Source organism: Rutidosis leptorrhynchoides, chromosome 5 (assembly GCF_046630445.1).
Source record: "Rutidosis leptorrhynchoides isolate AG116_Rl617_1_P2 chromosome 5, CSIRO_AGI_Rlap_v1, whole genome shotgun sequence".
Classification (NCBI taxonomy): domain Eukaryota; kingdom Viridiplantae; phylum Streptophyta; class Magnoliopsida; order Asterales; family Asteraceae; genus Rutidosis; species Rutidosis leptorrhynchoides.
The window spans coordinates 166,408,599-166,423,332 of NC_092337.1; positions in this window are offsets into that span (position 1 = coordinate 166,408,599).

The window sequence follows — 14,734 nt, forward strand, 5'->3', positions numbered from 1 at the left end:
CATATAAGAATATCCCCATCATTTCGGGATCCTCCTTCGGACATGATATAAATTTCGAAGTACTAAAGCATCCGGTACTTTGGATGGGGCTTGTTGGGCGCGATAGATCTATCTTTAGAGTTCGCGTCAATTAGGGTGTATGTTCCCTAATTCTTAGATTAGCAGACTTAATAAAAAGGGCGATATTCGATTTAATAATCCAACCATAGAATGTAATTTTAAGTAATTGTGTCTATTCCATAAAACAGTTGTAAAAGCAGCGCATGTATTCTCAGTCCCAAAAATATATATTGCAAAAGCATTTAAAAAGGGAGCAAATGAAACTCACAGTAGTGTATTTTGTAGTAAAAATACATATGACGACATTGAACAACTGAACAATGCAGGGTTGGCCTCGGATTCACGAACCTATATAATTCATATATATATTAATACATATACCTGTTTTCGAAAGATTATATATATTATTTATTATTGATATAATGTTTTATATTATTAAATTATATATTTCATTGTTACTATATAACAATATAACGTTAGTTATGTTATATGTATCAAATATTTTATATGTATATAATACATCTTCTGTTTGTTAAAATAGTAATTATAATAATACTAAAACAACATTAGTAGTGCTTAAATTAGTGATGATGATAATACTAATATTAATAATAATGATAATAGTATTAATGATTTTATTAATAATAATATTAATGATAGTTTTAATAACAAATCTTATGATAATAATAGTAGTTTTTAGTAAAATGAAAAGTTTAATAATAATCATAGTGAAAATAATAGTTTTGATAATGATACATTGGTTTAAATAATAATAATAATAATAATAATAATAATAATAATAATAATAATAATAATAATAATAATAATAATAATAATAATAATAATAATAATAACAATACTAATAGTTACAAAATTGATACTAATACTAATATTAATGAAAGTAATAATAATCCTTATTACTTTCATAACAATCTTAATAATAATCATATTTGTTTCTAACATTATATTAGTACTAGATGATATCTTTTATAAATCCACTTTTATTAGTAATAATAATAATAAAAATGATGATATTTATAATACTAGTAATAATTGTAATTATAATACCTAATAATAATAATAATCATAATCTTCATAACATTTAACAATGATAATAATAACATTAGTAATACATATATTTCTTATAACTATGATATTAATAATAATAATTACAATAATGTTAATAATAATAATAATCATAGTCATAATAAATCTAATAATGATAATAATAATAATAATAATAATAATGATAATAAAAATATTAATGATACTTAATGATAGTACAAAATAAAAATGAAAATATGAAAGTGTTTACCCTTTTAAAAGCCTTATCTTAAAAAGAAATGTCTCGAGCAGGGTTCGAACCCGAGACCTCTCGCTCAACCCGAAACACCATTAACCATAGCACCGCTGGCTACTTTTCTGATATCTCTATCCCTCAAAATAATTATAACCCGTATTATCTAGCTTCCCTTTTTCATCTTCAACCTTTCGATCAGTGACCAAATCAACCAGAGTGAAAACACAAATCAATTTTCTAACGATTTAGACTCTTTGATAATAACAGAAGGAAGTAATAACGATATAAGTATGTATTGAAAACGAAAAAAAAAATATAAAAATTTAAAACAGTCGACCTGTTCGTCGAATAAAAAAATGAACAAATTTTCGATTTTTGATTTTTAGACATTTTTAGATAACACTTTCAATATGAATTGTGTTTGAAATCTTTCATAGAATCTTTATGAATCCTCAATTATTCCAGAAACCTTAAAACGAACACAAATTTTAAGATAATCAAAACGTTTGACCATTTTGAATTTAACTTTGACTTTTAAAATTACAAATCGACAGATCAAATTGGAGTTCCATCTTTTGTAGATAGTTTGAATATATGAATCCTAACCTATCTGCATTTATAATTTTTGAAATTTATAAAAAAAATTGAACCTTTTGAAGTTTGAACCACGAACAGGGACAGTCGAGGTTTTATCTATTTTTTTCTATTTAATGTGATATTTAAAACAATTTTCCAGTGATTGTAATTGATAAGGGTGATACGGTATTGGATGAATTTGTTAGTTACTCAAAGAAATTGTGGGTTTCAGTTTGGTTTCATTTGTTCTGTGTTTAATCAAAAGGAATTTAAGAACAGACAAGGAATGGATTTGACTGCTAACAACTCTCTTGGATTTGTTCATGATATAACACTGATTTGTACGAATTCTAAACTGGAAAACCAATCAACAATAGTTGGAAAACAATTGAAAACGGAATACGTATGAAATTTCACTCATTTAAACACAAATCCGTATATATATACAGTTATAACTGTATAGGTATGCATATATATATAATTCTGTATTTTATGTATTGACATATATATATATATATATATATATATATATATATATATATATATATATATATATATATATATATATATATCTGTATTTTGTAATTTGGTTATATATATATATCTATATCTATGTACATATATATCCAATTTCTTATTTTTGGTCATTAACTAATATGATTATATATATACTATTAATATTAATAATACTAATAATAATATTGATATTATTGATAAAGTCTAATAATAATAACAATAATACTTGAATTAATAACAATAATTAATAATACATAACAACAACAATAACTATCATAATAATAATAATACTAATATGAATAAGAATTATGATAAAGTAATAATAATAGTGTTATGTAAGAATGATAATTATATTATTATTAATGATAAATATTTTGATAGAGATAATAATAATATTTAATAATAATACAATTATTAATTAAGATACAACAAGTCACATGTATCGAATTTCATATTAAAAACACTAATATTAATAATACTAATGTTAATATTAATATTAATACTAATGTTAATAATACTAATGAATATAATAATATCAATAACAATTTGTATTATAACTTGTATCATATTATGAATTACGTATCATAATTATATCTATATTACATATAATATTTAATATTTATATCTTTTATATGTAATCCAATATATATATCATAATAGTTATTTATAGAATTCATACATTTTTATGTGTAGCTTTATTTTAATAATCATTTATTATTTTGTATATTATTTTCATAATAAATCTTACGGATCTATTGTACTTTTTCTTTTTTTATATTTAATCTACATACTTTTATTTATTTAATTATATATATATATATATTTATATTTATTTACAAACAATTGTTCGTGAACCGTCGGGCATAGTCAAAGTCAAATGCATTCATGGGAATAGTTCAAACATTATGAGACTTAGTTTAATACACTTTGCTTATCGTGTCGAAATCATATATGATTAAGTTTAAATTTGGTCGGAAATTTCCGGGTCATCACAGCGAGGTACTTGACCTCTATATGATACATTTTACAAACATTGCATTCGTTTTGTAAAGACAATCTTTCAATTCATCTAAAGTTGACGACATGCATACCATTTCATAACATATAATACTATAATTGATTTAATAATAATCTTGATGAACTCAATGACTCGAATGCAACGTCTTTTGAAATATGTCATGAATGACTCCAAGTAATATCCCTAAAATGGGCAAATGCACAGCGGAAGATTTCTTTCGTACCTGAGAATAAACATGCTTTAAAGTGTCAACCAAAAGGTTGGTGAGCTCATTAGTTTAACATAAATAACCATTATCATCATTTTAATAGACCACAAGATTTCCATAATCAGTTCTCATAAATATACGTCCCATGCATAGAGACAAAATATCATTCATATGGGTTGAACACCTGGTAACCGACATTCACAATATGCATATAAGAATATCCCCATCATTCCGGGATCCTCCTTCGGACATGATATAAATTTCGAAGTACTAAAGCATCCGGTACTTTGGATGGGGCTTGTTGTGCCCGATAGATCTATCTTTAGAGTTCGCGTCAATTAGGGTGTCTGTTCCCTAATTCTTAGATTACCAGACTTAATAAAAAGGGGCATATTCGGTTTAATAATTCAACCACAGAATGTAGTTTCGATTACTTGTGTCTATTTCGTAAAACAGTTATAAAAGCAGCGCATGTATTCTCAGTCCCAAAAATATTTATTGCAAAAGCATTTAAAAAGGGAGTAAATGAAACTCACCTAATGTATTTTGTAGTAAAAATACATATGACTATATCGAACAACTGAACAATGTAGGGTTGGCCTCGGATTCACGAACCTATATCATTTGTATATATATTAAAATGTATAATCGTATTCGAACAAGTTTATATATTATAACTTAAATTATATATTATACTTATTCATTTTGTGTATATATTCAAAATGTTTAATATCTATATATTTAGTTATATTAATATACCTATATATATATGGTTAGTATTATATAAAAAAATATCCTTAACTTGTTATATATAAGTATTTATATAAATAATGTTTTTGATATGTGGTATATAAACTATTGTTATAATTATAATATATGTATTAAGTATATTTTATGTACAAAATATTTATTTGTAACAAAAAAGATAGTTTTCAATAATAATGATTTACTAATAATAATAATCTTCTTTGATGTTGATAATACTGATTAAAATGACGATATTGTTAAGAATGATATATATGTCAATAATAATAATAGTAATACTACTAATTACTAAAATGATATTAATACTAATATTAGTGAAAATAATAATAGCTTGTATTATATTTTTTTTATAGTAACAACAATAATAACTCTAAACACAATTATAATAATATTAGTAGTCCTAAAATGATAATTTAATAATAAGAATAACATTACTAATACTTGTAGTGATAATAATAATAATTGTTATATCACTTATTATTATACCAATAATATTGATTATAATACTTATAATAACAATAATAATAATAACAACAATAACATAATCGTAGTAATAACAATAATAATAATAATAATAATAATAATAATAATAATAATAATAATAATAATAATAATAATAATATTAATAATAATAATAATAATAATAATAATAATAATAATAATAATAATAATAATAATAATAATAATAACAATAATAATAAATAACATATTAGACTACCTTAGATTGGAGCTTAAAAAGAAAAACAAGTCCTAGCGTGGAATCGAACATGAGACCACCCGTTAACCCAACACCCATACAAACCATCAACCTGCTATCTAATTTCTGATTTAACTCAACCATCAATTCCATTTAACCAAGTTATATTTGTGTCCCTATTCTTCATCTTCTTCCATAAATCCATACAATTCAATCCAAGTTCAAAACGAATTACCAATTAGTTCTAAGCTTTAGTATCAACATAGAACCATATACTTGTGATACATTGGATTGAAAAAAAAATAATAAAAAGAATTATTCTGCTACTGCCGTCGCTGATTGAGAAGAAAAAAAAATGATTTCAATTTCGAATGCGTTTTGGACAAAGATTATAACACAACTTTTATTTCAAATCACCCTTAGAGACTTTATCACTCACCAATTTAACTGAAAACATCAAGATAATTACGAATTTTATGATGAACACAAACTTTGACTTTTTTGAAAATAACTTCGACTTCCAAAATTACTCTTGAATTTTATGAATTGGTAACTAAAACTTTGCAGAGAGATCGTTTAAAACATTCCTAACAAAACTGCTTTTATACTTTTTGTAATTTGTTTCGAAATCAAAATCTAGCCAAAAAGTTAAGGATGCAGAGGTATCGACTAATATACAATATCTCTGTTTAATTTCAACTATTAAATGAAGCTGAAGGTAATTACAGTTGATTATGTTGGTGTATAAACGAAGAATTTTTCAAATGACCAGATTGAATCGTTTGCTTTATGGAGAATTTTGGGTCGACAATAATACTCAGCAGGAGAATAAATCAGGAGGATAAAAATAAAAAATAGATGGTGACCCTTAACAACTTTTGGATAATATTGATCATAATTGTGCTGGATTGAAAATAGGATTCCAATTAAATACAGTAAGAAAGGTACCCTAAACTAATTTTTGATTCTAGTCTTGAACGTGTAGTATTTCTATAATTATAATAATAATTAAAATCCTAATAATATTAATAATAGAATTTAGTAATAATAATAATGTTTAATCATAGTACTAATATTATTCATGTTACATGTTTCAACTTTATATAATAATATTAATAATACAATTATTAATATTAATAAAAGTAATAATAATGATATTGATATAACAATTTATACATATCAAATCTCATATATATATATATATATATATATATATATATATATATATATATATATATATATATATATATATATATATATATATATATAAGTAATATGATATCTATATTTTAACTCATAATAAAATTTAATATAGTAATATTACATTTTATTAGTTATGTAATACATATAATAACACGTTTGAATAATTAATGTTTAATATATATTAGATGTATTATAACATACATACAATATTAATTACGTACAGAATTCATATATGTATATTTATATATTTAATTTAATAATATCTTACTATTTTGTAATTTACATTACATGTTTAAATCACATGAATAAATGGTATCATATTAATACAAATCAATATATATATATATTTACATAATTACTTATACACACATGTTCGTGAATCGTCAGACATAGTCAAGGGTTAAATAGATATATGACATAGTTCAAAACTTTCGAGACTCAATATTACATATTTTGCTTATCGTGTCGGAAACATTTAAAGATTAAGTTTAAATTTGGTCGGAAATTCCCGGGTCACTACAGTACCTACCCGTTAAAGAAATTTCGTCCCGAAATTTGAGTAAGGTTGTCATGGCTAACAATAAAAATGTTTTCATGGCCAATATGAGTTGATAAATAGAATTTTATCACAGGGTGTATCCTGGATAGAATAATTCGATTATTCGAAGTGTACGAGTGAAGCTATCACGAAAGAATGAAATGAAGAAATAGAGATTCGACTTAGCTTTTAACGTAACCAGGGTCGAATTTGAAACATATGGTGCGTCTTAACTTTTGACGTTGCCTTGGTTGAATTCCGAAATTTAAGGAATTTAAAGAAAATCTTCGAAATCTAAAAGATTTGATTCTGCGGCGAATAAGGAAATTAAGATCTCTATAATTAAATACGGTGATCTGCCTCGATTACTCTGTCTGATTTTTCCATTATAAATCAAACTCTTCCGTTTCATTATTCTCACCATTCCTATACTTTCTTTCTTAGTCCATACATCCAAAAGATTGTGAAATGCTTAATCATGTTCTAATCCTTGATGTTTTCTTAATCATCATTTCTGTCATCCTTCTTTCCAATCTTCCACCAGAAGAATCTGTTTACTCCTACTATTACTTTGGGGTATTACTATTCTTAATTATTCCATGTCTTTATATTGTTATTCGTATTAATATCCACAGTTTGTAACCTCCGGGTTGTGATTGAGTTTTATATCTTCTCTTACATTTTGGAGTTCTTTGCCTTTTTATTCTCCTCTCGACTTCTAGTAAAGCGAGTAATGGTCCAGAATTCGTAAGTATGGAGTTTCGAATGATCCTAATGTTCTAAACAGGGAAGAACGTATTAGCACAATTTGATTTGTCAAATTACCAGAATCACTGAGAATGGAACTATCCAGAATATATTTTCTTGATATGTTCAGAAGTTAAGCAGAATGAAAGAGTTATGTAACATGGCACATGATGACGTTATGAACTGCGAATCATCATGTCCCATTAGAAACTCAGCATGACTTACTGTAATATAATCACGTTGATCAAGTGTCATTATATTATACTAACTCATGCATCAGTTCCCAACACTACTTCAAAACATTCGTATTTTAAACTCGAAAGTTTACAGAATATAGAAACTAACAGTTTCTATATGATGTAACACTGATAGCACAAAGAGATTAATGATTTCAGATAAGAATAGTTATGAAAATATCTTCAGAAATATGGAGGATATTTATAATGAAAGATACTATGATATCTTAGAATTTCTATTATCGAAGGATGGTTAAGAAAATTTGTTCGCAAGAGTTTGGAGTAAGGAGCAAGATATTCGCTAAAGACTTCAGCAGGCATTGAATTATTTGGATTCTTTGAAGTCAACTTATTCTTTCTGATTTGTCACGGCTTCCTTCATAGTTTCGTATAATCTGCTTTTCGGTACTAAATTTTCTATTGAATGTTTCCAATATAATGATACACAGGAAGCACGAAGAGGTGTATAATTTCGGACGAGAATATTTATAAAAATATCCTCAAAAATATCGAAGATATTGATGATGATATTTTGGAATTTCTAAGTTCGATGGTTGATGGAGAAAGATTTTCCGCAAGATTTTAACATGACTTCGGAGCAAGATATTCTCTAAAGATTTCAACGGATCCAGAATTATTTGGATTCTTTGAATATAGGGTATAGTCCTTGTATTTGTCCTTGGTCTCCTTCGTGGTTAGCTCAATCCGTTTTTCAGTTCCAACTTTTCTGAGCTTTTCCAACATACTATTCTTTATCATCAAACTTTCGAGGATTAAGGTCATTTTATGGTTGTCTATGGTTTCTGCTACTTCATTCAACTTTTTCAACATTCAGAGTATTGATTTGTGACTGAGTGCTTTTCAGAATTTCAGAATAAGAGATCATAATTCTAGGAGATAAATGTCATACATATAACTGTTGATGTAGATATGCTGTGAGTTTTCAAAGTACTGATTGCTGATTCTTGGTAACTGTTATGGCAGTTCTCGTTACAAGATGCGGATGAGTATATGATAGGGTTTAAATGAATACATATAATGATTTGTCAGGGAGATTTAACCCAAGAAGCAATGAGGTTGCTGGTACGTCCGTTGGTAATATGGTGGAATATAAAAGAATTCTTCGGTATCAAAAAGGTAATCGTATATATCATTATTATAGTAAGACTACTTCGAATGAAAATTCAAAGTTGACTTGCTGGAGCTGTGACAAAATTGGCTACCTTGAAAAGGGATCGCAAAATTATTTTTGCTAATAAATGCCAAAGGATCTAACGCGGCTACGTGTTAAACTTTTACTCAGTTGTCGAGAGTTTCTCAGGTGCATAACTATATGCATAAATCTTTCCTTCCATAGATAAAGTGCGGTTGGTTCATTCTCTCGATTGAGGTGTTTTCCAAGAATCATGAAAGGTTTGAACGCAGATTTGTAATCGTCAAGATACAAATGAAGTTTAAGATGAAATCAAGTGGTAAACTTGAAGAATTGTTTAGTTTCATATGTTATAGTCAATATTTTAATTCATTTTAATTGTCCAATGTTGGTAGTCTACAGTTGATAGTCCACAGTTAGCAATTCAATAATTCATATATAATTTAATATATAATATTCGAATTAATTAATATGTATCGTGACCCGTATTCGTCTCAGACTCGATCACAACTCAAAGTATATATATTATTATAGAATCAACCGCAACCCTGTATAGAGAACTCGATCATTACTGCATATAGAGTGTCTATGGTTATTCCAAATAATATATATAGATGCGTCGATATGATATGTCAAAACCTTGTATACGTGTCCCGATATTTAAAGTACGTAAAATAAATAACAAAAATTAAATAACGATAAATAAAGTGCGTAAAGTAAATAACAGAAATTAAATGACGATAAATAAAATTGCGAGAATGTAAATTGCGATAATTAAATTGCGATAAATAAAATGTAATACGTAATTAACAGTTAGCTAGAAACAGTTAGCTGGAAACAGTTAGCGTGGATTCTTAAAAAAAACAAAAAATTTTTTTTTTTTTATATTATTAATTAGTCTGTTTCTAATCAATTTTTATTGTGTCCATTATTTCTTCATTATGCCACTTGTGGGATTCTGATAGGTCAAAATCCAAATATGAAATTGAATGAAAATGGTTATTCTGCGGTGAACGAATAGGTATAACGGTGGTTGTAAGTGGGATAGTAAATGAATGTTGAATCAGATTCGAAGAATGTATAGTTTAACTTATTAATGTGAAATCTAAATATTCCTCGGGTATTACCTACCCGTTAAAATATCTTAACCATTAATAGTTTGTACAAAAGAATTTCTAATTACCATCTTTTTGAAAACATATATACATATATATTTTATTCAGATGTAATCATAGATTTAATGAGTCTATATGATATTAAACTCATTTGATTTATCGTTAGAACAATAATATATAATCTCTAACATATTAGAGATTACATAATCACCATGTCGAACGAAGGTAAATGATGTAGAACGATTCGTAGAACAATAATTATATTCGAGGTACAAAATGAGATGTCGAGGCATGGATTGTTGATGGTACTCGTGTTGTTACTGATGGTTCTGTTGATGTCGGTGATGTTGCTGAAGCTGGTAAGTTTTGCGTCATGTTCTCCAAATTGATTACTCGAGCGCGAAGCTCGTTGACTTCTTCGATTACCCCGGAATGATTGTCGGTCGGAACGAGCGGATGAACAAGGTTTAGAATTGTGGATAGAATATAATCTTTTCGAGCTACTCTGGAAATGAGGCTGAAAATGGTGTTTCGAATAGGTTCACCGGTAAGTGTTTCAGGTTCTTCGCCAAGAGGTGAATTCGATTGACGGAAAGTATCATCTTCTTCTTGTCTCCAATAATTAAGTAGACTACAAACCCATCAAATGAATTAGTTGATTCATTCTGGTGACTCTGCTTTCGGAGCTTAGTTGAAACTCTATATCAGAATAGCTGTCGGAATCCAAGGAATTCAAATTGGTTGAGGGATTCATCTCGTACGATCAGATGAAGGATTTTTGATAAGAAATAGATTATAGGATGTAGATTAGTACCCTGCAATACATAATTTACATATGCATATATAATACTAAAATCCCATAAGTTACGGAGGAATTTACAGAATATGTCAGACAAAGTTACAGTAACAGATACACTAAGATATGAAGTAGCAGATACGCTAAGATATGAATTTTGTCTATACACTATTCATGCAGTCAATGCAGTAAAACGTGTCTAGACTAAGAATGATAAGCAAGTGATTCTCTAAGAATGATAAGCAGGTAATTTTCGACACGAAATGATAAGCAAAACTTTTGACATGCAGACCAGGTTCAAGTCCAGACTCCTTAAAGTAACCTAACAACTACTAAGTCGAAGTCCAGACTCACTAATGCATCTTAACAACTCCTAGTTAGACACACTAATGCAAGAACTGGTTCGCTACGACCACCGCTCTGATACCAACTGTGACGACCCGTCCTAATCCATCCGGACGAAGTCCATATCGATTATAAACGATTCACAACAATTGATTACATCGCGAGGTACTTGACCTCTATATGATACATTTTACAAACATTGCATTCGTTTTGTAAAGACAATCTTTCATTTCATCTAAAGTTGACGACATGCATACCATTTCATAACATATCATACTATAATTGATTTAATAATAATCTTGATAAACTCAACGACTCGAATGCAACGTCTTTTGAAATATGTCATGAATGACTCCAAGTAATATCCCTAAAATGGGCAAATGCACAGCGGAAGATTTCTTTCATACCTGAGAATAAACATGCTTTAAAGTGTCAACCAAAAGGTTGGTGAGTTCATTAGTTTAACATAAATAACCATTATCATCATTTTAATAGACCACAAGATTTCCATAATCATTTCTCATAAATATATGTTCCATGCATAGAGACAAAATATCATTCATATGGGTTGAATACCTGGTAACCGACATTCACAATATTCATATAAGAATATCCCCATCATTCCGGGATCCTCCTTCGGACATGATATAAATTTCGAAGTACTAAAGCATCCGGTACTTTGGATGGGGCTTGTTGGGCCTGATAGATCTATCTTTAGAGTTCGCGTCAATTAGGGTGTCTGTTCCCTAATTCTTAGATTACCAGACTTAATAAAAAGGGGCATATTTGGTTTAATAATTCAACCACAGAATGTAGTTTCGATTACTTGTGTCTATTTCGTAAAACAGTTATAAAAGCAGCGCATGTATTCTCAGTCCCAAAAATATTTATTGCAAAAGCATTTAAAAAGGGAGCAAATGAAACTCACCTAATGTATTTTGTAGTAAAAATACATATGACTATATCGAACAACTGAACAATGTAGGGTTGGCCTCGGATTCACGAACCTATATCATTTGTATATATATTAAAATGTATAATCGTATTCGAACAAGTTATATATTATAACTTAAATTATATATTATACTTATTCATTATGTGTATATATTCAAAATGTTTAATATCTATATATCTAGTTATATTAATATACCTATATATATATGGTTAGTATTATATAAAAAAATATCCTTAACTTGTTATATATAAGTATTTATATAAATAATGTTTTTGATATGTGGTATATAAACTATTGTTATAATTATAATATATGTATTACGTATATTTTAAGTACAAAATATTTATTTGTAACAAAAAAGATAGTTTTCAATAATAATGATTTACTAATAATAATAATCTTCTTTGATGTTGATAATACTGATTAAAATGACGATATTGTTAAGAATGATACATATGTCAATAATAATAATAGTAATACTACTAATTACTAAAATGATATTAATACTAATATTAGCGAAAATAATAATAGCTTATATTATATATTTTTTTTTATAGTAACAATAATAATAACTCTAAACACAATTATAATAATATTAGTAGTCCTAAAATGATAATTTAATAATAAGAATAACATTACTAATACTTGTAGTGATAATAATAATAATTGTTATATCACTTATTATTATACCAATAATATTTATTATAATACTTATAATAACAATAATAATAATAACAACAATAACATAATCATAGTAATAATAATAATAATAATAATAATAATAATAATAATAATAATAATAATAATAATAATAATAATAATAATAATAATAATAATAATAATAATAATAATAATAATAATTATAACAATAATAATAAATAACATATTAGACTACCTTAGATTGGAGCTTAAAAAGAAAAACAAGTCCCAGCCTGGAATCGAACATGAGACCACCCGCTAACCCAACACCCATACAAACCATCAAGCTGCTATCTAATTTCTGATTTAACTCAATCATCAATTCCATTTAACCCAGTTATATTTGTATCCCCATTCTTCATCTTCTTCCATAAATCCATACAATTCAATCCAAGTTCAAAACGAATTACCAATTAGTTCTAAGCTTTAGTATCAACATAGAACCATATACTTGTGATACATTGGATTGAAAAAAATATAATAAAAAGAATTATTCTGCTGCTGTCATCGCTGATTGAAGAAAAAAATATGATTTCAATTTCGAATGCGTTTTGGACAAAGATTATAACACAACTTGTATTTCAAATCACCCTTAGAGACTTTATCAATCACCAATTTAACTGAAAACATCAAGATAATTACGAATTTTATGATGAACACAAACTTTGACTTTTTTGAAAATAACTTTGACTTCCAAAATTACTCTTGAATTTTATGAATTGGTAACTAAAACTTTGCAGAGAGATCGTTTAAAACATTCCTAACAAAACTGCTTTTATACTTTTTGTAATTTGTTTCGAAATCAAAATCTAGCCAAAAAGTTAAGGATGCAGAGGTATCGACTAATATACAATATCTCTGTATAATTTCAACTATTAAATGAAGCTGAAGGTAATTACAGTTGATTATGTTGGTGTATAAACGAAGAATTTTTAAAATGACCAGATTGAATCTTTTGCTTTATGGAGAATTTTGGGTCGACAATAATACTCAGCAGGAGAATAAATCAGGAGGAAAAAAATAAAAAATAAATGGTGACCCTTAACAACTTTTGGATAATATTGATCATAATTGTACTGGATTGAAAATAGGATTCCAATTAAATACAGTAAGAAAGGTACCCTAAACTAATTTTTGATTCTAGTCTTGAACGTGTAGTATTTCTATAATTATAATAATAATTAAAATCCTAATAATATTAATAATAGAATTTAGTAATAATAATAATATTTAATCATAGTACTAATATTATTCATGTTACATGTTTCAACTTTATATAATAATATTAATAATACAATTATTAATATTAATAAAAGTAATAATAATGATATTGATATAACAATTTATACATATCAAATCTCATATATATATATATATATATATATATATATATATATATATATATATATATATATATATATATATATATATATATATATATATAAAAGTAATATGATATCTATATTTTAACTCATAATAAAATTTAATATAGTAATATTACATTTTATTAGTTATGTAATACATATAATAACACGTTTGAATAATTAATGTTTAATATATATTAGATGTATTATAACATACATACAATATTAATTACGTACAGAATTCATATATGTATATTTATATATTTAATTTAATAATATCTTACTATTTTGTAATTTACATTACATGTTTAAATCACATGAATAAATGGTATCATATTAATACAAATCAATATATATATATATTTACATAATTACTTATACACATATGTTCGTGAATCGTCAGACATAATCAAGGGTTAAATAGATATATGACATAGTTCAAA